Source organism: Delphinapterus leucas, chromosome 7 (genome assembly GCF_059928025.1).
Source record: "Delphinapterus leucas isolate spDelLeu-1000000601 "Yukka" chromosome 7, BTC_Dleu_Yukka2, whole genome shotgun sequence".
NCBI lineage: Eukaryota > Metazoa > Chordata > Mammalia > Artiodactyla > Monodontidae > Delphinapterus > Delphinapterus leucas.
The window spans coordinates 115447689-115471232 of NC_143135.1; positions in this window are offsets into that span (position 1 = coordinate 115447689).

Consider the following 23544-nt stretch of genomic DNA (forward strand, 5'->3'; position numbering starts at 1 on the left):
CCAGAGTGGCTGTTGGCAATTTACATCCCACGCATCAGCATAACAAGGCTCCCTGTTCTCCATGGCCTGTGCTGCATTTCTGGATTTTACACTTTTTTCAGATGGCCCTTTTGACCGGGGGGCAGTGAGACTTCATTGTAGTGCAGATTTCTTTAACATGCTTGCTTGGTTGGCCAAAAAGTGCGTATGCGTTTTTTCCTGAATATATTCAGGAAAAAACGCATACGCCCTTTTTGGCCATGTGCATCATTGTCGTCGTTCTGCCTCTTTTCCTATGCTTTAAATGCAATTCCAGTCTACCCCCTGAAATCGTTTTCATGCAATTCTGCCCCGCTTTCAAGTCCTCTTCGCAGCCTTCCTTCAATATATTTTTGGACGATAGCTGTCATTTATAACTCTGCAGGTTTGTGAATTACAGTGCCCCTGAGCTCCTTTCTTCAAATCGCTTTCTTTTGAGCTGGCCGCAAACCCGCAGGATTGCTTCAGGCCCTAATCTTGTTGCGGCACGGCATGCTGAGCCTTTGGTTAATTCCTCTTCGTGGTTGGAAATGAGCGTTAAATTTGACCGTGCAGACACCTACAGCTAGTCTCTCATTGGTTCTCCTTATTCCTGTTCATCTTGCGCAGAAATTGCAAACTGTGCTAAACAGGAGGTTAAAGGCACTGACTCTCCAAGTGGGGAGAGTGTTAGTAAATGGTCTGGAATTGTGAACCCGAGTAAAAGGGGACGAAAACTGAGATGCATTTGAAAACGTTTCCCGGTCACACGGTGCACCATACTCTGGGTTTCCCATGCATGTTTTATCTGAAGGAAGAATCGCTTAAACCTGGAGAGTTGGGACCCATGGAATGGGTACCATGCAGTATGACTTCAAATGGTCTGCATTTGCTCATCGAAACTCAACAATGCTATCAGCCCGAAGTGTCCAACCTTATGTCTCACTCAGCTCTGGGTGTAGATGAGGTAAATCCAGGTTGCATCACAAGCCCTGAATGAATTATTTAAGAATTGCTCTCTATTTCACTGTCATTGTGGTTTGTTTTTGTAATTCATTTTGATAATGGGATTTATCGGATTTTCTCTGCTGCCTTCATGCAGCTGTACACACGCTTGATTCTCTTATGGAGACATATAAATCCATGGGTTTTAAGATTCTTACTAGTCAGGTGTATTCCTAGGCGTTGAATATAGGGTGTTTAGCCCATTTCGTTGAGCAAGGGGTAGGTCTTGACTATTACATATTTTTTTTTTTTTTTCTGTACGCGGGCCTCTCAGTGTTGTGGCCTCTCCCGTTGCGGAGCACAGGCTCCGGACGCGCAGGCTCAACGGCCATGACTTACGGGGCCAGTAGCTACGCGGCATGTTGGATCCTCTCGGACCGGGGCACGAACCCGCGTCCCCTTCATCGGCAGGCGGACTCTCAACCACTGCACCACCAGGGAAGCCCCCTGACTATTACATATTTGACGTATGGAATGGTATCTGTGCTAATTTCTATCTCTGGTTTTATGCAGCACCCCAACTCACCTTTCCCCTTAAGCAAACATAAGTTGGTTTTCTAAATTTGAGACCCTGTTCTCTTTTGTAATTCAGTTCATGTGTAGCCAAGATTACATTCGGTGTATAAGTGATATCTTATGATGTTTCATTTTCTTTGTGACTTATTTCTCTTAGAATCATCATACCTGAATCCACTCATTATGCCACGACGGGCCAGATGACATAGATTTCATTGGTGAGTGATATTCCATTGTACGTACGTACCACAACTTCTTTATCCATTTTTCACTTTCTGGGATATTTAACTTGTACCGTAGACGAGGTTCTTGTAAACAGAGCCCTCTGAAACTTTGGGGTGGCTGTGTGTTTTTGATTTTAATTTCCCTAAGCTATAGGACCATAAGTGGAAGTGCCGTAGGCTCCGTTGCTTTGTTTTTTAGGTGTTTCCGGAAACACCATAAACTTCTCCAGAGTGGCTGTTGGCAATTTACATCCCACCCATCAGCATAACAAGGCTCCCTGTTCTCCATGGCCTGTGCTGCCTTTCTGGATTTTACACTTTTTTCAGATGGCCCTTTTGATCGGGGGGCAGTGAGACTTCATTGTAGTGCAGATTTCTTTAACATGCTTGCTTGGTTGTCCAAAAAGCGCGTATGCGTTTTTTCCTGAATATATTCAGGAAAAAAACGCATACGCCCTTTTTGGCCAAGTGCATCATTGTGGACGTTCTGCCTCTTTTCCTATGCTTTAAATGCAATTCCAGTGTACCCCCTGAAATCGTTTTCCTGCAATTCTGCCCCGCTTTCAAGTCCTCTTCGCAGCCTTCCTTCAATATTTTATTGGACGATAGCTGTCATTTATAACTCTGCAGGTTTGTGAATTACAGTGCCCCTGAGCTCCTTTCTTCAAATCGCTTTCTTGTGAGCTGTCCACAAACCCGCAGGATTGCTTCAGGCCCTAATCTGGTTCCGGCACGGCATGCTGAGCGTTTGGTTACTTCCTCTTCCTGGTGGGAAATGAGCATTAATTTTGCCCGTGCAGACACCTACAGCTAGTCTCTCATTGGTTCTCCCTAGTCTTGCGCAGAAATTGCAAACTGTGCCAAACAGCAGGTTAAAGGCACTGACTCTCCAAGTGGGGAGAGTGTTAGTAAAGGGTCTGGAAATGTGAACCCGAGTAAAAGGGGCGAAAACTGAGATGCATTTGAAAACGTTTCCCGGTCACACGGTGCACCATATTTTGGGTTTCCCATGCATGTTTTAGCTGAAGGAAGAATCGCTTAAACCTGGAGAGTTGGGACCCATGGAATGGGTATCATGCAGTATGACTTCAAATGGTCTGCATTTGCTCATCGAACCTCACCAATGCTATCAGCCCGAAGAGTCCAACCTTATGTCTCACTCAGCTCTGGGTGTAGATGAGGTAAATCAAGGTTACATCACAAGCCCTGAATGAATTATTTAAGAATTGCTCTCTATTTCACTGTCATTGTGTTTCGTTTGTGTAATTCATTTTGATAATGGGATTTATCGGATTTTCTCTGCTGCATTCATGCAGCTGTACACAGGCTTGATTCTCTTATGGAGACATATAAATCCATGGGTTTGAAGATTCTTACTAGTCAGGTGTATAACTAGGCGTTGAATATAGGGTGTTTAGCCCATTTCGTTGAGCAAGGAGTAGGTATTGACTATTACATATTTGACGTATGGAATGGTATCTGTGCTAATTTCTATCTCTGGTTTTATGCAGCACCCCAACTCACCTTACCCCTTAAGCAAGCATAAGTTGATTTTCTAAATTTGAGACCCTGTTCTGTTTTGTAATTCAGTTCATGTGTAGCCAAGATTACATTCCGTGTATTAGTGATATCTTATGATGTTTCATTTTCTGTGTGACTTATTTCACTTAGAATCATTGTACATGAAACCACTCATTATGCCATGACTGGCCTGATGACATAGATGTCATTGGTGAGTGATATTCCATTGTACGTACGTACCACAATTTCTTTATCCATTTTTCGCTTTCTGGGATATTTAACTTATACCATAGATGAGGTTCTTGTAAACAGAGCCGTCTGAAACTGGGGTGGCTGTGTGTTTTTGATTTTAATTTCCCTAAGCTATAGGACCATAAGTGGAAGTGCTGTAGGCTCCGTTGCTTTGTTTTTTTGGTGTTTCAGGAAACACCATACACTTCTCCAGAGTGGCTCTTGGCAATTTACATCCCACCCATCAGCATAACAAGGCTCCGTGTTCTCCATGGCCTGTGCTGCATTTCTGGATTTTACACTTTTTTCAGATGGCCCTTTTGACCGGGGGGCAGTGAGACTTCATTGTAGTGCAGATTTCTTTAACATGCTTGCTTGGTTGGCCAAAAAGTGCGTATGCGTTTTTTCCTGAATATATTCAGGAAAAAACGCATACGCCCTTTTTGGCCAAGTGCATCATTGTCGACGTTCTGCCTCTTTTCCTATGTTTTAAATGCAATTCCAGCCTACCCCCTGAAATCGTTTTCCTGCAATTCTGCCCCGCTTTCAAGTCCTCTTCGCAGCCTTCCTTCAATATATTTTTGGACGATAGCTGTCATTTATAACTCTGCAGGTTTGTGAATTACAGTGCCCCTGAGCTCCTTTCTTCAAATCGCTTTCTTGAGAGCTGGCCGCAAACCCGCAGGATTGCTTCAGGCCCTAATCTGGTTCTGGCACGGATGGTGAGCGTTTGGTTAATTCCTCTTCCTGGTGGGAAATGAGCGTTAATTTTGCCCGTGCAGACACCTACAGCTAGTCACTCATTGGTTCTCCCTAGTCTTGCGCAGAAATTGCAAACTGTGCCAAACAGCAGGTTAAAGGCACTGACTCTCCAAGTGGGATGAGTGTTAGTAAAGGGTCTGGAATTGTGAACCCGAGTAAAAGGGGACAAAAACTGAGATGCCTTTGATAAAGTTTCCTGGTCACACGGTGCACCATACTGTGGGTTTCCCATGCATGTTTTAGCTGAAGGAAGAATCGCTTAAACCTGGAGAGTTGGGACCCATGGAATGGGTACCATGCAGTATGACTTCAAATGGTCGGCATTTGCTCATCAAACCTCACCAATGCTATCAGCCCGAAGTGTCCAACTTTATGTCTCACTCAGCTCTGGGTGTAGATGAGGTAAATCCAGGTTGCATCACAAGCCCTGAATGAATTATTTAAGATTTGCTCTCTATTTCACTGGCATTGTGTTTTGTTTTTGTAATTCATTTTGATAATGGGATTTATCGGATTTTCTCTGCTGCCTTCATGCAGCTGTACACACGCTTGATTCTCTTATGGAGACATATAAATCCATGAGTTTGAAGATTCTTACTAGTCAGGTGTATTCCTAGGCGTTGAATATAGGGTGTTTAGCCCATTTCGTTGAGCAACGGGTAGGTCTTGACTATTACATATTTGACGTATGGAATGGTATCTGTGCTAATTTCTATCTCTGGTTTTATACAGCACCCCAACTCACCTTTCCCCTTAAGCAAACATAAGTTGGTTTTCTAAATTTGAGAACCTGTTCTGTTTTGTAATTCAGTTCATGTGTAGCCAAGATTACATTCCGTGTATTAGTGATATCTTATGATGTTTCATTTCCTGTGTGACTTATTTCACTTAGAATCATTATACCTGAAACCACTCCTTATGCCACGACGGGCTTGATGACATAGAATTCATTGGTGAGTGATATTCCATTGAACGTACGTACCACAACTTCTTTATCCATTTTTCGCTTTCTGGGATATTTAACTTGTACCGTAGATGAGGTTGTTGTAAACAGAGCCGTCTGAAACTTTGGGGTGGCTGTGTGTTTTTGATTTTAATTTCCCTAAGCTATAGGACCATAAGTGGAATTGCGGTAGGCTCCGTTGCTTTGTTTTTTAGGTGTTTCAGGAAACACCGTACACTTCTCCAGAATGGCTGTTGGCAATTTACATCCCACCCATCAGCATAACAAGGCTCCGTGTTCTCCATGGCCTGTGCTTCATTTCTGGATTTTACACTTTTTTCAGATGCCCCTTTTGACCAGGGGGCAGTGAGACTTCATTGTAGTGCAGATTTCTTTACCATGCTTGCTTGGTTGGCCAAAAAGGGCGTATGCGTTTTTTCCTGAATATATTCAGGAAAAAACGCATACGCCCTTTTTGGCCAAGTGCATCATTGTCGTCGTTCTGCCTCTTTTCCTATGCTTTAAATGCAATTCCAGCCTATCCCCTGAAATCGTTTTCCTGCAATTCTGCCCCGCTTTCAAGTCCTCTTCGCAGCCTTCCTTCAATATATTTTTGGACGATAGCTGTCATTTATAACTCTGCAGGTTTGTGAATTACATTGCCCCTGAGCTCCTTTCTTCACATCGCTTTCTTGTGAGCTGGCCGCAAACCCGGAGGATTGCTTCAGGCCCTAATCTGGTCCGGCACGGCATGCTGAGCCTTTGGTTAATTCCTCTTCCTGGTGGGAAATGAGCGTTAAATTTGCCCGTGCAGACACCTACAGCTAGTCTCTCATTGGTTCTCCCTATTCCTGTTCATCTTGCGCAGAAATTGCAAACTGTGCCAAACAGCAGGTTAAAGGCACTGACTCTCCAAGTGGGGAGACTGTTAGTAAAGGGTCTGGAATTGTGAACGCGAGTAAAAGGGGACGAAAACTGAGATGCATTTGAAAACGTTTCCCGGTCACACGGTGCACCATACTGTGGGTTTCCCATGCATGTTTTAGCTGAAGGAAGAATCGCTTAAACCTGGAGAGTTGGGACCCATGAAATGGGTACCATGCAGTATGACTTCAAAGGGTCTGCATTTGCTCATCGAACCTCACCAATGCTATCAGCCCGAAGTGTCCAACCTTATGTCTCACTCAGCTCTGGGTGTAGATGAGGTAAATCCAGGTTGCATCACAAGCCCTGAATGAATTATTTAAGAATCGCTCTCTATTTCAGTGTCATTTTGTTTTGTTTTTGTAATTCATTTTGATAATAGGATTTATCGCATTTTCTCTGCTGCCTTCATGCAGCTGTACACACGCTTGATTCTCTTATGGAGACATGTAAATCCATGGGTTTGAAGATTCTTACTAGTGAGGTGTATTCCTAGCCGTTGAATATAGGGTGTTTAGCCCATTTCGTTGAGCAAGGGGGAGGTCTTGACTATTACATATTTGACGTATGGAATGGTATCTGTGCTAATTTCTATCTCTGGTTTTATGCAGCACCCCAACTCACCTTTCCCCTTAAGCAAGCATAAGTTGGTTTTCTAAATTTGAGACCCTGTTCTCTTTTGTAATTCAGTTCATGTGTAGCCAGGATTACATTCCGTGTATTAGTGATATCTTATGATGTTTCATTTTCTGTGTGACTTATTTCACTTAGAATCATCGTACCTGAATCCACTCATTATGCCACGACGGGCCAGTTGACATAGATTTCACTGGTGAGAGATATTACATTGTACGTACTTACCACAACTTCTTTATCCATTTTTCGCTTTCTGGGATATTTAACTTGTACCGTAGATGAGGTTCTTGTAAACAGAGCCGTCTGAAACTTTGGGGTGGCTGTGTGTTTTTGATATTAATTTCCCTAAGCTATAGGACCATAAGTGGAAGTGCCGTTGGCTCCATTGCTTTGTTTTTAAGGTGTTTCAGGAAACACCATACACTTCTCCAGAGTGGCTGTTGGCAATTTATATCCCACCCATCAGCATAACAAGGCTCCCTGTTCTCCATGGCCTGTGCTGCCTTTCTGGATTTTACACTTTTTTCAGATGGCCCTTTTGACCGGGGGGCAGTGAGACTTCATTGTAGTGCAGATTTCTTTAACATGCTTGCTTGGTTGGCCAAAAAGTGCGTATGCGTTTTTTCCGGAATATATTCAGGAAAAAACGCATACGCACTTTTTGGCCAAGTGCATCATTGTGGACGTTCTGCCTCTTTTCCTATGCTTTAAATGCAATTCCAGTCTACCCCCTGAAATCGTTTTCCTGCAATTCTGCCCCGCTTTCAAGTCCTCTTCGCAGCCTTCCTTCAATATATTTTTGGACGATAGCTGTCATTTATAACTCTGCAGGTTTGTGAATTACAGTGCCCCTGAGCTCCTTTCTTCAAATCGCTTTCTTGTGAGATGGCCGCAAACCCCCAGGTTTGATTCAGGCCCTAATCTGGTTCCAGCACGGAATGTTGAGCGTTTGGTTAATTCCTCTTCCTGGTTGGAAATGAGCGTTAAATTTGCCCGTGCAGACACCTACAGCTAGTCTCTCATTGGTTCTCCCTATTCCTGTTCATCTTGCGCAGAAATTGCAAACTGTGCCAAACAGCAGATTAAAGGCACTGACTCTCCAAGTGGGGAGAGTGTTAGTAAAGGGTCTGGAATGGTGAACCTGAGTAAAAGGGGCCGAAAACTGAGATGCATTTGAAAACGTTTCCCGGTCACACGGTGCACCATACTGTGGGTTTCCCATGCATGTTTTAGCTGAAGGAAGAATCGCTTAAACCTGGAGAGTTGGGACCCATGGAATGGGTATCATGCAGCATGACTTCAAAGGGTCTGCATTTGCTCATCGAACCTCACCAATGCTATCAGCCCGAAGTGTCCAACCTTATGTCTCACTCAGCTCTGGGTGTAGATGAGGTAAATCCAGGTTGCATCACAAGCCCTGAATGAATTATTTAAGAATTGCTCTCTATTTCACTGTCATTGTGTTTTGTTATTTAATTCATTTTGATAATGGGATTTATCGGATTTTCTCTGCTGCCTTCATGCAGCTGTACACACGCTTGATTCTCTTATGGAGACATATAAATCCATGGGTTTGAAGAGTCTTACTAGTGAGGTGTATTCCTAGGCGTTGAATAGAGGGTGTTTAGCCCATTGCGTTGAGCAAGGGGTAGGTCTTGACTATTACATATTTGACTTATGGAATGGTATCTCTGCTAATTTCTATCTCTGGTTTTATGCAGCACCCCAACTCACCTTTCCCCTTAAGCAAACATAAGTTGGTTTTCTAAATTTGAGACCCTGTTCTGTTTTGTAATTCAGTTCATGTGTAGCCCAGATTACATTCCGTGTATTAGTGATATCTTATGATGTTTCATTTTCTGTGTGACTTATTTCACTTAGAATCATCGTACCTGAATCCACTCATTATGCCAGGACGGGCCAGAGGACATAGATTTCATTGGTGAGTGATATTCCATTGTACGTACGTACCACAAGTTCTTTATCCATTTCTTCGCTTTCTGGGATATTTAACTTGTACCGTAGACGAGGTTCTTGTGAAGAGAGCCGTCTGAAACTTTGGGGTGGCTGTGTGTTTTTGATTTTAATTTCCCTAATCTATAGGACCATAAGTGGAAGTGCCGTAGGCTCCGTTGCTTTGTTTTTTAGGTGTTTCAGGAAACACCATAAACTTCTCCAGAGTGGCTGTTGGCAATTTACATCCCACCCATCAGCATAACAAGGCTCCCTGTTCTCCATGGCCTGTGCTGCCTTTCTGGATTTTACACTTTTTTCAGATGGCCCTTTTGATCGGGGGGCAGTGAGACTTCATTGTAGTGCAGATTTCTTTAACATGCTTGCTTGGTTGTCCAAAAAGCGCGTATGCGTTTTTTCCTGAATATATTCAGGAAAAAAACGCATACGCCCTTTTTGGCCAAGTGCATCATTGTGGACGTTCTGCCTCTTTTCCTATGCTTTAAATGCAATTCCAGTCTACCCCCTGAAATCGTTTTCCTGCAATTCTGCCCCGCTTTCAAGTCCTCTTCGCAGCCTTCCTTCAATATTTTATTGGACGATAGCTGTCATTTATAACTCTGCAGGTTTGTGAATTACAGTGCCCCTGAGCTCCTTTCTTCAAATCGCTTTCTTGTGAGCTGTCCACAAACCCGCAGGATTGCTTCAGGCCCTAATCTGGTTCCGGCACGGCATGCTGAGCGTTTGGTTACTTCCTCTTCCTGGTGGGAAATGAGCATTAATTTTGCCCGTGCAGACACCTACAGCTAGTCTCTCATTGGTTCTCCCTAGTCTTGCGCAGAAATTGCAAACTGTGCCAAACAGCAGGTTAAAGGCACTGACTCTCCAAGTGGGGAGAGTGTTAGTAAAGGGTCTTGAATGGTGAACCTGAGTAAAAGGGGCCGAAAACTGAGATGCATTTGAAAACGTTTCCCGGTCACACGGTGCACCATACTGTGTGTTTCCCATGCATGTTTTAGCTGAAGGAAGAATCGCTTAAACCTGGAGAGTTGGGACCCATTGAATGGGTACCATGCAGTATGACTTCAAAGGGTCTGCATTTGCTCATCGAACCTCACCAATGCTATCAACCCGAAGTGTCCAACCTTATGTCTCACTCAGCTCTGGGTGTAGATGAGGTAAATCCAGGTTGCATCACAAGCCCTGAATGAATTATTTAAGAATTGCTCTCTATTTCACTGTCATTGTGTTTTGTTATTTAATTCATTATGATAATGGAATTTATCGGATTTTCTCTGCTGCCTTCATGCAGCTGTACACACGCTTGATTCTCTTATGGAGACATATAAATCCATGGGTTTGAAGATTCTTACTAGTCAGGTGTATTCCTAGGCGTTGAATATAGGGTGTTTAGCCCATTTCGTTGAGCAAGGGGTAGGTCTTGACTATTACGTATTTGACTTATGGAATGGTATCTGTGCTAATTTCTAACTCTGGTTTTATGCAGCACCCCAACTCACCTTTCCCCTTACGCAAACATAAGTTGGTTTTCTAAAGTTGAGACACTGTTCTGTTTTGTAATTCAGTTGATGTGTAGCCAAGATTACATTCGGTGTATTAGTGATATCTTATGATGTTTCAATTTCGGTGTGACTTATTTCACTTAGAATCATAGTACCTGAATCCACTCATTATGCCACGATGAGCCAGATGACATAGATTTCATTGGTGAGTGATATTCCATTGTACGTACGTACCACAACTTCTTTATCCATTTTTCACATTCTGGGATATTTAACTTGTACCGTAGACGAGGTTCTTGTAAACAGAGCCGCCCGAGACTTTTGGGTGGCTGTGTGTTTTTGATTTTAATTTTCCTAAGCTATAGGGCAATAAGGGGAATTGCCGTAGGCTCCGTTGCTTTGTTTTTTAGATGTTCCAGGAAACACCATACATTTTTCCAGACTGGCTGTTGGCAACTTACATCCCGCCCATCAGCATAACAAGGCTCGCTGTTCTCCATGGCCTGTGCTGCCTTTCTGGATTTTACACTTTTTTCAGATGGCCCTTTTGACCGGGGGGCAGTGAGACTTCATAGTAGTGCAGATTTCTTTAACATGCTTGCTTGGTTGGCCAAAAAGGGCGTATGCGTTTTTTCCTGAATATATTCAGGAAAAAACGCATACGCCCTTTTTGGCCAAGAGCATCATTGTCGACGTTCTGCCTCTTTTCCTATGCTTTAAATGCAATTCCCGTGTACCCCCTGAAATCATTTTCCTGCAATTCTGCCCCACTTACAAGTCGTCTTCGCAGCCTTCCTTCAATATATTTTTGGACGATAGCTGTCATTTATAACTCTGCAGGTTTGTGAGTTACAGTGCCCCTGAGCTCCTTTCTTCAACTCGCTATCTTGTGAGCTGGCCGCAAACCCGGAGGATTGCTTCAGGCCCTAATCTGGTTCCGGCACGGCATGCTGAGCCTTTGGTTAATTCCTCTTCCTGGTGGGAAATGAGCGTTAAATTTGCCCGTGCAGACACCTAGAGCTAGTCTCTCATTGGTTCTCCCTATTCCTTTTCATCTTGCGCAGAAATTGCAAACTGTGCCCAACAGGAGGTTAAAGGCACTGACTCTCCAAGTGGGGAGAGTGTTCGTAAAGGGTCTGGGATGGTGAACCCGAGTAAAAGGGGACGAAAACTGAGATGCATTTGAAAACGTTTGCCAGTCACACGGTGCACCATACTGTGGGTTTCCCATGCATGTTTTAGCTGAAGGAAGAATCCCTTAAACTTGGAGAGTTGGGACCCATGGAATGGGTACCATGCTGTATGACTTCAAAGGGTCTGCATTTGCTCATCGAACCTCACCAATGCTATCAGCCCGAAGTGCCCAACCTTATGTCTCACTCAGCTGTGGGTGTAGATGTGGTAAATCCAGGTTGCATCACAAGCCCTGAATGAATTATTTAAGAATTGCTCTCTATCTCACTGTCCTTGGGTTTTGTTTGTGTAATTCATTTTGATAATGGGATTTATCGGATTTTCTCTGCTGCATTCATGCCGCTGTACACACGCTTCATTCTCTTACGGAGACATATAAATCCATGGGTTTGAAGATTCTTACTAGTCAGGTGTATTCCTAGGCGTTGAATATGGGGTGTTTAGTCCATTTCGTTGAGCAAGGGGTAGGTCTTGACTATTACATATTTGGCTTATGGAAAGGTATCTGTGCTAATTTCTATCTCTGGTTTTATGCAGCACCCCAACTCACCTTTCCCCTTAAGCAAGCATAAGTTGGTTTTCTAAATTTGAGACCCTGTTCTGTTTTGTAATTCAGTTCATGTGTAGCCAAGTTTACATTCCGTGTAGTAGTGATATCTTATGATGTTTCATTTTCTGTGTGACTTATTTCACTTAGAATCATCGTACCTGAATCCACTCATTATGCCGCGACGGGCCTGATGACATAGATTTCATTGCTGAGTGATATTCCATGGTACGTACGTACCACAACTTCTTTATCCATTTTTCACATTCTGGGATATTTAACTTGTACCGTAGACGAGGTTCTTGTAAACAGAGCCGTCCGACACTTTGGGGTGGCTGTGTGTTTTTGATTTTAATTTCCCTAAGCTATAGGACCATAAGTGGAAGTGCCGTAGGCTCCGTAGCTTTGTTTTTTCGGTGTTCCGGGATACACCATACACTTCTCCAGAGTGGCTGTTGGCAATTTACATCCCGCCCATCAGCATAACAAGGCTCCCTGTTCTCCATGGCCTGTGCTGCCTTTCTGATTTTACACTTTTTTCAGATGGCCCTTTTGACCGGGGGGCAGTGAGACTTCATTGTAGTGCAGATTTCTTTAACATGCTTGCTTGGTTGGCCAAAAAGGGCGTATGCGTTTTTTCCTGAATATATTCAGGAAAAAACGCATACGCCCTTTTGGGCCAAGAGCATCATTGTCGATGTTCTGCCTCTTTTCCTATGCTTTAAATGCAATTCCCGTCTACCCCCTGAAATCGTTTTCCTGCAAATCTGTCCCGCTTACAAGTCGTCTTCGCAGCCTTCCTTCAATATATTTTTGGACGATAGCTGTCATTTATAACTCTGCAGGTTTGTGAGTTACAGTGCCCCTGAGCTCCTTTCTTCAACTCGCTATCTTGTGAGCTGGCCGCAAACCCACAGGATTGCTTCAGGCCCTAATCTGGTTCCGGCACGGCATGCTGAGCCTTTGGTTAATTCCTCTTCCTGGTGGGAAATGAGCGTTAAATTTGCCCGTGCATACACCTAGAGCTAGTCTCTCATTGGTTCTCCCTATTCCTTTTCATCTTGCGCAGAAATTGCAAACTGTGCCCAACAGGAGGTTAAAGGCACTGACTCTCCAAGTGGGGAGAGTGTTCGTAAAGGGTCTGGAATGGTAAACCCGAGTAAAAGGGGAAGAAAACTGAGATGCATTTGAAAACGTTTGCCGGTCACACGGTGCACCATACTGTGGGTTTCCCATGCATGTTTTAGCTGAAGGAAGAATCCCTTAAACTTGGAGAGTTGGGACCCATGGAATGGGTACCATGCTGTATGACTTCAAAGGGTCTGCATTTGCTCATCGAACCTCACCAATGCTATCAGCCCGAAGTGCCCAACCTTATGTCTCACTCAGCTCTGGGTGTAGATGTGGTAAATCCAGGTTGCATCACAAGCCCTGAATGAATTATTTAAGAATTGCTCTCTATTTCACTGTCCTTGGGTTTTGTTTGTGTAATTCATTTTGATAATGGGATTTATCGGATTTTCTCTGCTGCATTCATGCCGCTGTACACACGCTTCATTCTCTTACGGAGACATATAAATCCATGGGTTTGAATATTCTTACTAGTCAGGTGTATTCCTAGGCGTTGAATATGGGGTGTTTAGTCCATTTCGTTGAGCAAGGTGTAGGTCTTGACTATTACATATTTGGCTTATGGAAAGGTATCTGTGCTAATTTCTATCTCTGGTTTTATGCAGCACCCCAACTCACCTTTCCCCTTAAGCAAGCATAAGTTGGTTTTCTAAATTTGAGACCCTGTTCTGTTTTGAAATTCAGTTCATGTGTAGCCAAGTTTACATTCCGTGTAGTAGTGATATCTTATAATGTTTCATTTTCTGTGTGACTTATTTCACTTAGAATCATCGTACCTGAATCCACTCATTATGCCGCGACGGGCCTGATGACATAGATTTCATTGCTGAGTGATATTCCATTGTACGTACGTACCACAACTTCTTTATCCATTTTTCACATTCTGGGATATTTAACTTGTACCGTAGACGAGGTTCTTGTAAACAGAGCCGTCCGACACTTTGGGGTGGCTGTGTGTTTCTGATTTTAATTTCCCTAAGCTATAGGACCATAAGTGGAAGTGCCGTAGGCTCCGTAGCTTTGTTTTTTCGGTGTTCCGGGAAACACCATACACTTCTCCAGAGTGGCTGTTGGCAATTTACATCCCGCCCATCACAATAACAAGGCTCCCTGTTCTCCATGCCCTGTGCTGCCTTTCTGGATTTTACACTTTTTTCAGATGGCCCTTTTGACCGGGGGGCAGTGAGACTTCATTGTAGTGCAGATTTCTTTAACATGCTTGCTTGGTTGGCCAAAAAGGGCGTATGCGTTTTTTCCTGAATATATTCAGGAAAAAACGCATACGCCCTTTTTGGCCAAGTGCATCATTGTCGACGTTCTGCCTCTTTTCCTATGCTTTAAATGCAATTCCCGTCTACCCCCTGAAATCGTTTTCCTGCAATTTTGCCCCGCTTTCAAGTCCTCTTCGCAGCCTTCCTTCAATATATTTTAAGACGATAGCTGTCATTTATAACTCTGCAGGTTTGTGAATTACAGTGCCCCTGAGTTCCTTTCTTCAAATTGCTTTCTTTTGATCTGGCCGGAAACCCGCAGGATTGCTTCAGGCCCTAATGTTGTTCCGGCACGGCATGCTGAGCCTTTGGTTAATTCCTCTTCCTGGTTGGAAATGAGCGTTAAATTTGCCCGTGCAGACACCTACAGGTAGTCTCTCATTGGTTCTCCCTATTCCTGTTCATCTTGCGCAGAAATTGCAAACTGTGCCCAACAGGAGGTTAAAGGCACTGACTCTCCAAGTGGGGAGAGTGTTCGTAAAGGGTCTGGAATGGTGAACCCGAGTAAAAGGGGACGAAAACTGAGATGCATTTGAAAACGTTTGCCAGTCACACGGTGCACCATACTCTGGGTTTCCCATGCATGTTTTAGCTGAAGGAAGAATCCCTTAAACTTGGAGAGTTGGGACCCATGGAATGGGTTCCATGCTGTATGACTTCAAAGGGTCTGCATTTGCTCATCGAACCTCACCAATGCTATCAGCCCGAAGTGTCCAACCTTATGTCTCACTCAGCTCTGGGTGTAGATGTGGTAAATCCAGGTTGCATCACAAGCCCTGAATGAATTATTTAAGAATTGCTCGCTATCTCGCGTCCTTGGGTTTTGTTTGTGTAATTCATTTTGATAATGGGATTTATCGGATTTTCTCTGCTGCATTCATGCCGCTGTACACACGCTTCATTCTCTTATGGAGACATATAAATCCATGGGTTTGAAGACTCTTACTAGTCAGGTGTATTCCTAGGCGTTGAATATGGGGTGTTTAGTCCATTTCGTTGAGCAAGGGGTAGGTCTTGACTATTACATATTTGGCTTATGGAAAGGTATCTGTGCTAATTTCTATCACTGGTTTTATGCAGCACCCCAACTCACCTTTCCCCTTAAGCAAGCATAAGTTGGTTTTCTAAATTTGAGACCCTGTTCTGTTTTGTAATTCAGTTCATGTGTAGCCAAGTTTACATTCCGTGTATTAGTGATATCTTATGATATTTCATTTTCTGTGTGACTTTTTTCACTTAGAATCATCGTACCTGAATCCACTCATTATGCCGCGACGGGCCTGATGACATAGATTTCATTGCTGAGTGATATTCCATTGTACGTACGTACCACAACTTCTTTATCCATTTTTCACATTCTGGGATATTTAACTTGTACCGTAGACGAGGTTCTTGTAAACAGAGCCGTCCGACACTTTGGGGTGGCTGTGTGTTTTTGATTTTAATTTCCCTAAGCTATAGGACCATAAGTGGAAGTGCCGTAGGCTCCGTAGCTTTGTTTTTTCGGTGTTCCGGGAAACACCATACACTTCTCCAGAGTGGCTGTTGGCAATTTACATCCCGCCCATCAGCATAACAAGGCTCCCTGTTCTCCATGGCCTGTGCTGCCTTTCTGGATTTTACACTTTTTTCAGATGGCCCTTTTGACCGGGTGTAGTGAGACTTCATTGTAGTGCAGATTTCTTTAACATGCTTGCTTGCTTGGCCAAAAAGAGCGTATGCGTTTTTTCCTGAATATATTCAGGAAAAAACGCATACGCCCTTTTTGGCCAAGAGCCTCATTGTCGACGTTCTGCCTCTTTTCCTATTCTTTAAATGCAATTCCCGTCTACCCCCTGAAATCGTTTTCTGCAATTCTGCCCCACTTACAAGTCGTCTTCGCAGCCTTCCTTCAATATATTTTTGGACGATAGCTGTCATTTATAACTCTGCAGGTTTGTGAGTTACAGTGCCCCTGAGCTCCTTTCTTCAACTCGCTATCTTGTGAGCTGGCCGCAAACCCACAGGATTGCCTCAGGCCCTAATCTGGTTCCGGCACGGCATGCTGAGCCTTTGGTTAATTCCTCTTCCTGGTGGGAAATGAGCGTTAAATTTGCCCGTGCAGACACCTAGAGCTAGTCTCTCATTGGTTCTCCCTATTCCTGTTCATCTTGCGCAGAAATTGCAAACTGTGCCCAACAGGAGGTTAAAGGCACTGACTCTCCAAGTGGGGAGAGTGTTCGTAAAGGGTCTGGAATGGTGAACCCGAGTAAAAGGGGACGAAAACTGAGATGCATTTGAAAACGTTTGCCAGTCACACGGTGCACCATACTGTGGGTTTCCCATGCATGTTTTAGCTGAAGGAAGAATCCCTTAAACTTGGAGAATTGGGACCCATGGAAAAGGTACCATGCTGTATGACTTCAAAGGGTCTGCATTTGCTCATCGAACCTCACCAATGCTATGAGCCGAAGTGCCCAACCTTATGTCTCACTCAGCTCTGGGTGTAGATGTGGTAAATCCAGGTTGCATCACAAGCCCTGAATGAATTATTTAAGAATTGCTCTCTATTTCACTGTCCTTGGGTTTTGTTTGTGTAATTCATTTTGATAATGGGATTTATCGGATTTTCTCTGCTGCATTCATGCCGCTGTACACACGCTTCATTCTCTTACGGAGACATATAAATCCATGGGTTTGAAGATTGTTACTAGTCAGGTGTATTCCTAGGCGTTGAATATGGGGTGTTTAGTCCATTTCGTTGAGCAAGGGGTAGGTCTTGACTATTACATATTTGGCTTATGGAAAGGTATCTGTGCTAATTTCTATCTCTGGTTTTATGCAGCACCCCAACTCACCTTTCCCCTTAAGCAAGCATAAGTTGGTTTTCTAAATTTGAGACCCTGTTCTGTTTTGTAATTCAGTTCATGTGTAGCCAAGTTTACATTCCGTGTAGTAGTGATATCTTATGATGTTTCATTTTCTGTGTGACTTATTTCACTTAGAATCATCGTACCTGAATCCACTCATTATGCCGCGAAGGGCCTGATGACATAGATTTCATTGCTGAGTGATATTCCATTGTACGTACGTACCACAACTTCTTTATCCATTTTTCACATTCTGGGATATTTAACTTGTACCGTAGACGAGGTTCTTGTAAACAGAGCCGTCCGACACTTTGGGGTGGCTGTGTGTTTTTGATTTTAATTTCCCTAAGCTATAGGACCATAAGTGGAAGTGCCGTAGGCTCCGTAGCTTTGTTTTTTCGGTGTTCCGGGAAACACCATACACATCTCCAGAGTGGCTGTTGGCAATTTACATCCCGCCCATCAGCATAACAGGGCTCCCTGTTCTCCATGGCCTGTGCTGCCTTTCTGATTTTACACTTTTTTCCGATGGCCCTTTTGACCGGGGGGCAGTGAGACTTCATTGTAGTGCAGATTTCTTTAACATGCTTGCTTGGTTGGCCAAAAAGGGCGTATGCGTTTTTTCCTGAATATATTCAGGAAAAAACGCATACGCCCTTTTTGGCCAAGTGCATCATTGTCGACGTTCTGCCTCTTTTCCTATGCTTTAAATGCAATTCCCGTCTACCCCCTGAAATCGTTTTCCTGCAAATCTGTCCCGCTTACAAGTCGTCTTCGCAGCCTTCCTTCAATATATTTTTGGACGATAGCTGTCATTTATAACTCTGCAGGTTTGTGATTTACAGTGCCCCTGAGCTCCTTTCTTCAACTCGCTATCTTGTTAGCTGGCGGCTAACCCACAGGATTGCCTCAGTCCCTAATCTGGTTCCGGCACGGCATGCTGAGCCTTTGGTTAATTCCTCTTCCTGGTGGGAAATGAGCGTTAAATTTGCCCGTGCAGACACCTACAGCTAGTCTCTCATTCGTTCTCCCTCTTCCTTTTCATCTTGCGCAGAAATTGCAAACTGTGCCCAACAGGAGGTTAAAGGCACTGACTCTCCAAGTGGGGAGAGTGTTCGTAAAGGGTCTGGAATGGTGAACCCGAGTAAAAGGGGACGAAAACTGAGATGCATTTGAAAACGTTTGCCAGTCACACGGTGCACCATACTGTGGGTTTCCCATGCATGTTTTAGCTGAAGGAAGAATCCCTTAAACTTGGAGAGTTGGGACCCATGGAAAGGGTACCATGCTGTATGACTTTAAAGGGTCTGCATTTGCTCATCGAACCTCACCAATGCTATCAGCCCGAAGTGCCCAACCTTATGTCTCACTCAGCTCTGGGTGTAGATGTGGTAAATCCAGGTTGCATCACAAGCCCTGAATGAATTATTTAAGAATTGCTCTCTATTTCACTGTCCTTGGGTTTTGTTTGTGTAATTCATTTTGATAATGGGATTTATCGGATTTCCTCTGCTGCATTCATGCCGCTGTACACACGCTTCATTCTCTTATGGAGACATATAAATCCATGGGTTTGAAGATTCTTACTAGTCAGGTGTATTCCTAGGCGTTGAATATGGGGTGTTTAGTACATTTCGTTGAGCAAGGGGTAGGTCTTGACTATTACATATTTGGCTTATGGAAAGGTATCTGTGCTAATTTCTATCTCTGGTTTTATGCAGCACCCCAACTCACCTTTCCCCTTAAGCAAGCATAAGTTGGTTTTCTAAATTTGAGGCCCTGTTCTGTTTTGTAATTCAGTTCATGTGTAGCCAAGTTTACATTCCGTGTATTAGTGATATCTTATGATGTTTCATTTTCTGTGTGACTTATTTCACTTAGAATCATCGTACCTGAATCCACTCATTATGCCGCGACGGGCCTGATGACATAGATTTCATTGCTGTGTGATATTCCATTGTACGTACGTACCACAACTTGTTTATCCATTTTTCACATTCTGGGATATTTAACTTGTACTGTAGACGAGGTTCTTGTAAACAGAGCCGCCCGAGACTTTTGGGTGGTTGTGTGTTTTTGATTTTAATTTTCCTAAGCTATAGGACCATAAGGGGAAGTGCCGTAGGCTCCGTTGCTGTGTTTTTTAGGTGTTTCAGGAAACACCATACACTTCTCCAGAGTGGCTGTTGGCAATTTACATCCCACGCATCAGCATAACAAGGCTCCCTGTTCTCCATGGCCTGTGCTGCATTTCTGGATTTTACACTTTTTTCAGATGGCCCTTTTGACCGGGGGGCAGTGAGACTTCATTGTAGTGCAGATTTCTTTAACATGCTTGCTTGGTTGGCCAAAAAGTGCGTATGCGTTTTTTCCTGAATATATTCAGGAAAAAACGCATACGCCCTTTTTGGCCATGTGCATCATTGTCGTCGTTCTGCCTCTTTTCCTATGCTTTAAATGCAATTCCAGTCTACCCCCTGAAATCGTTTTCATGCAATTCTGCCCCGCTTTCAAGTCCTCTTCGCAGCCTTCCTTCAATATATTTTTGGACGATAGCTGTCATTTATAACTCTGCAGGTTTGTGAATTACAGTGCCCCTGAGCTCCTTTCTTCAAATCGCTTTCTTTTGAGCTGGCCGCAAACCCGCAGGATTGCTTCAGGCCCTAATCTTGTTGCGGCACGGCATGCTGAGCCTTTGGTTAATTCCTCTTCGTGGTTGGAAATGAGCATTAAATTTGACCGTGCAGACACCTACAGCTAGTCTCTCATTGGTTCTCCTTATTCCTGTTCATCTTGCGCAGAAATTGCAAACTGTGCTAAACAGGAGGTTAAAGGCACTGACTCTCCAAGTGGGGAGAGTGTTAGTAAATGGTCTGGAATTGTGAACCCGAGTAAAAGGGGACGAAAACTGAGATGCATTTGAAAATGTTTCCCGGTCACACGGTGCACCATACTCTGGGTTTCCCATGCATGTTTTATCTGAAGGAAGAATCGCTTAAACCTGGAGAGTTGGGACCCATGGAATGGGTACCATGCAGTATGACTTCAAATGGTCTGCATTTGCTCATCGAAACTCAACAATGCTATCAGCCCGAAGTGTCCAACCTTATGTCTCACTCAGCTCTGGGTGTAGATGAGGTAAATCCAGGTTGCATCACAAGCCCTGAATGAATTATTTAAGAATTGCTCTCTATTTCACTGTCATTGTGTTTTGTTTTTGTAATTCATTTTGATAATGGGATTTATCGGATTTTCTCTGCTGCCTTCATGCAGCTGTACACACGCTTGATTCTCTTATGGAGACATATAAATCCATGGGTTTTAAGATTCTTACTAGTCAGGTGTATTCCTAGGCGTTGAATATAGGGTGTTTAGCCCATTTCGTTGAGCAAGGGGTAGGTCTTGACTATTACATATTTTTTTTTTTTTTTCTGTACGCGGGCCTCTCAGTGTTGTGGCCTCTCCCGTTGCGGAGCACAGGCTCCGGACGCGCAGGCTCAACGGCCATGACTTACGGGGCCAGTAGCTACGCGGCATGTTGGATCCTCTCGGACCGGGGCACGAACCCGCGTCCCCTTCATCGGCAGGCGGACTCTCAACCACTGCACCACCAGGGAAGCCCCCTGACTATTACATATTTGACGTATGGAATGGTATCTGTGCTAATTTCTATCTCTGGTTTTATGCAGCACCCCAACTCACCTTTCCCCTTAAGCAAACATAAGTTGGTTTTCTAAATTTGAGACCCTGTTCTCTTTTGTAATTCAGTTCATGTGTAGCCAAGATTACATTCGGTGTATAAGTGATATCTTATGATGTTTCATTTTCTTTGTGACTTATTTCTCTTAGAATCATCATACCTGAATCCACTCATTATGCCACGACGGGCCAGATGACATAGATTTCATTGGTGAGTGATATTCCATTGTACGTACGTACCACAACTTCTTTATCCATTTTTCACTTTCTGGGATATTTAACTTGTACCGTAGACGAGGTTCTTGTAAACAGAGCCCTCTGAAACTTTGGGGTGGCTGTGTGTTTTTGATTTTAATTTCCCTAAGCTATAGGACCATAAGTGGAAGTGCCGTAGGCTCCGTTGCTTTGTTTTTTAGGTGTTTCCGGAAACACCATAAACTTCTCCAGAGTGGCTGTTGGCAATTTACATCCCACCCATCAGCATAACAAGGCTCCCTGTTCTCCATGGCCTGTGCTGCCTTTCTGGATTTTACACTTTTTTCAGATGGCCCTTTTGATCGGGGGGCAGTGAGACTTCATTGTAGTGCAGATTTCTTTAACATGCTTGCTTGGTTGTCCAAAAAGCGCGTATGCGTTTTTTCCTGAATATATTCAGGAAAAAAACGCATACGCCCTTTTTGGCCAAGTGCATCATTGTGGACGTTCTGCCTCTTTTCCTATGCTTTAAATGCAATTCCAGTGTACCCCCTGAAATCGTTTTCCTGCAATTCTGCCCCGCTTTCAAGTCCTCTTCGCAGCCTTCCTTCAATATTTTATTGGACGATAGCTGTCATTTATAACTCTGCAGGTTTGTGAATTACAGTGCCCCTGAGCTCCTTTCTTCAAATCGCTTTCTTGTGAGCTGTCCACAAACCCGCAGGATTGCTTCAGGCCCTAATCTGGTTCCGGCACGGCATGCTGAGCGTTTGGTTACTTCCTCTTCCTGGTGGGAAATGAGCATTAATTTTGCCCGTGCAGACACCTACAGCTAGTCTCTCATTGGTTCTCCCTAGTCTTGCGCAGAAATTGCAAACTGTGCCAAACAGCAGGTTAAAGGCACTGACTCTCCAAGTGGGGAGAGTGTTAGTAAAGGGTCTGGAAATGTGAACCCGAGTAAAAGGGGCGAAAACTGAGATGCATTTGAAAACGTTTCCCGGTCACACGGTGCACCATATTTTGGGTTTCCCATGCATGTTTTAGCTGAAGGAAGAATCGCTTAAACCTGGAGAGTTGGGACCCATGGAATGGGTATCATGCAGTATGACTTCAAATGGTCTGCATTTGCTCATCGAACCTCACCAATGCTATCAGCCCGAAGAGTCCAACCTTATGTCTCACTCAGCTCTGGGTGTAGATGAGGTAAATCAAGGTTACATCACAAGCCCTGAATGAATTATTTAAGAATTGCTCTCTATTTCACTGTCATTGTGTTTCGTTTGTGTAATTCATTTTGATAATGGGATTTATCGGATTTTCTCTGCTGCATTCATGCAGCTGTACACAGGCTTGATTCTCTTATGGAGACATATAAATCCATGGGTTTGAAGATTCTTACTAGTCAGGTGTATAACTAGGCGTTGAATATAGGGTGTTTAGCCCATTTCGTTGAGCAAGGAGTAGGTATTGACTATTACATATTTGACGTATGGAATGGTATCTGTGCTAATTTCTATCTCTGGTTTTATGCAGCACCCCAACTCACCTTACCCCTTAAGCAAGCATAAGTTGGTTTTCTAAATTTGAGACCCTGTTCTGTTTTGTAATTCAGTTCATGTGTAGCCAAGATTACATTCCGTGTATTAGTGATATCTTATGATGTTTCATTTTCTGTGTGACTTATTTCACTTAGAATCATTGTACATGAAACCACTCATTATGCCATGACTGGCCTGATGACATAGATGTCATTGGTGAGTGATATTCCATTGTACGTACGTACCACAATTTCTTTATCCATTTTTCGCTTTCTGGGATATTTAACTTATACCATAGATGAGGTTCTTGTAAACAGAGCCGTCTGAAACTGGGGTGGCTGTGTGTTTTTGATTTTAATTTCCCTAAGCTATAGGACCATAAGTGGAAGTGCTGTAGGCTCCGTTGCTTTGTTTTTTTGGTGTTTCAGGAAACACCATACACTTCTCCAGAGTGGCTCTTGGCAATTTACATCCCACCCATCAGCATAACAAGGCTCCCTGTTCTCCATGGCCTGTGCTGCATTTCTGGATTTTCCACTTTTTTCAGATGGCCCTTTTGACGGGGGGCAGTGAGACTTCATTGTAGTGCAGATTTCTTTAACATGCTTGCTTGGTTGGCCAAAAAGTGCGTATGCGTTTTTCCTGAATATATTCAGGAAAAAACGCATACGCCCTTTTTGGCCAAGTGCATCATTGTCGATGTTCTGCCTCTTTTCCTATGTTTTAAATGCAATTCCAGTCTACCCCCTGAAATCGTTTTCCTGCAATTCTGCCCCGCTTTCAAGTCCTCTTCGCAGCCTTCCTTCAATATATTTTTGGACGATAGCTGTCATTTATAACTCTGCAGGTTTGTGAATTACAGTGCCCCTGAGCTCCTTTCTTCAA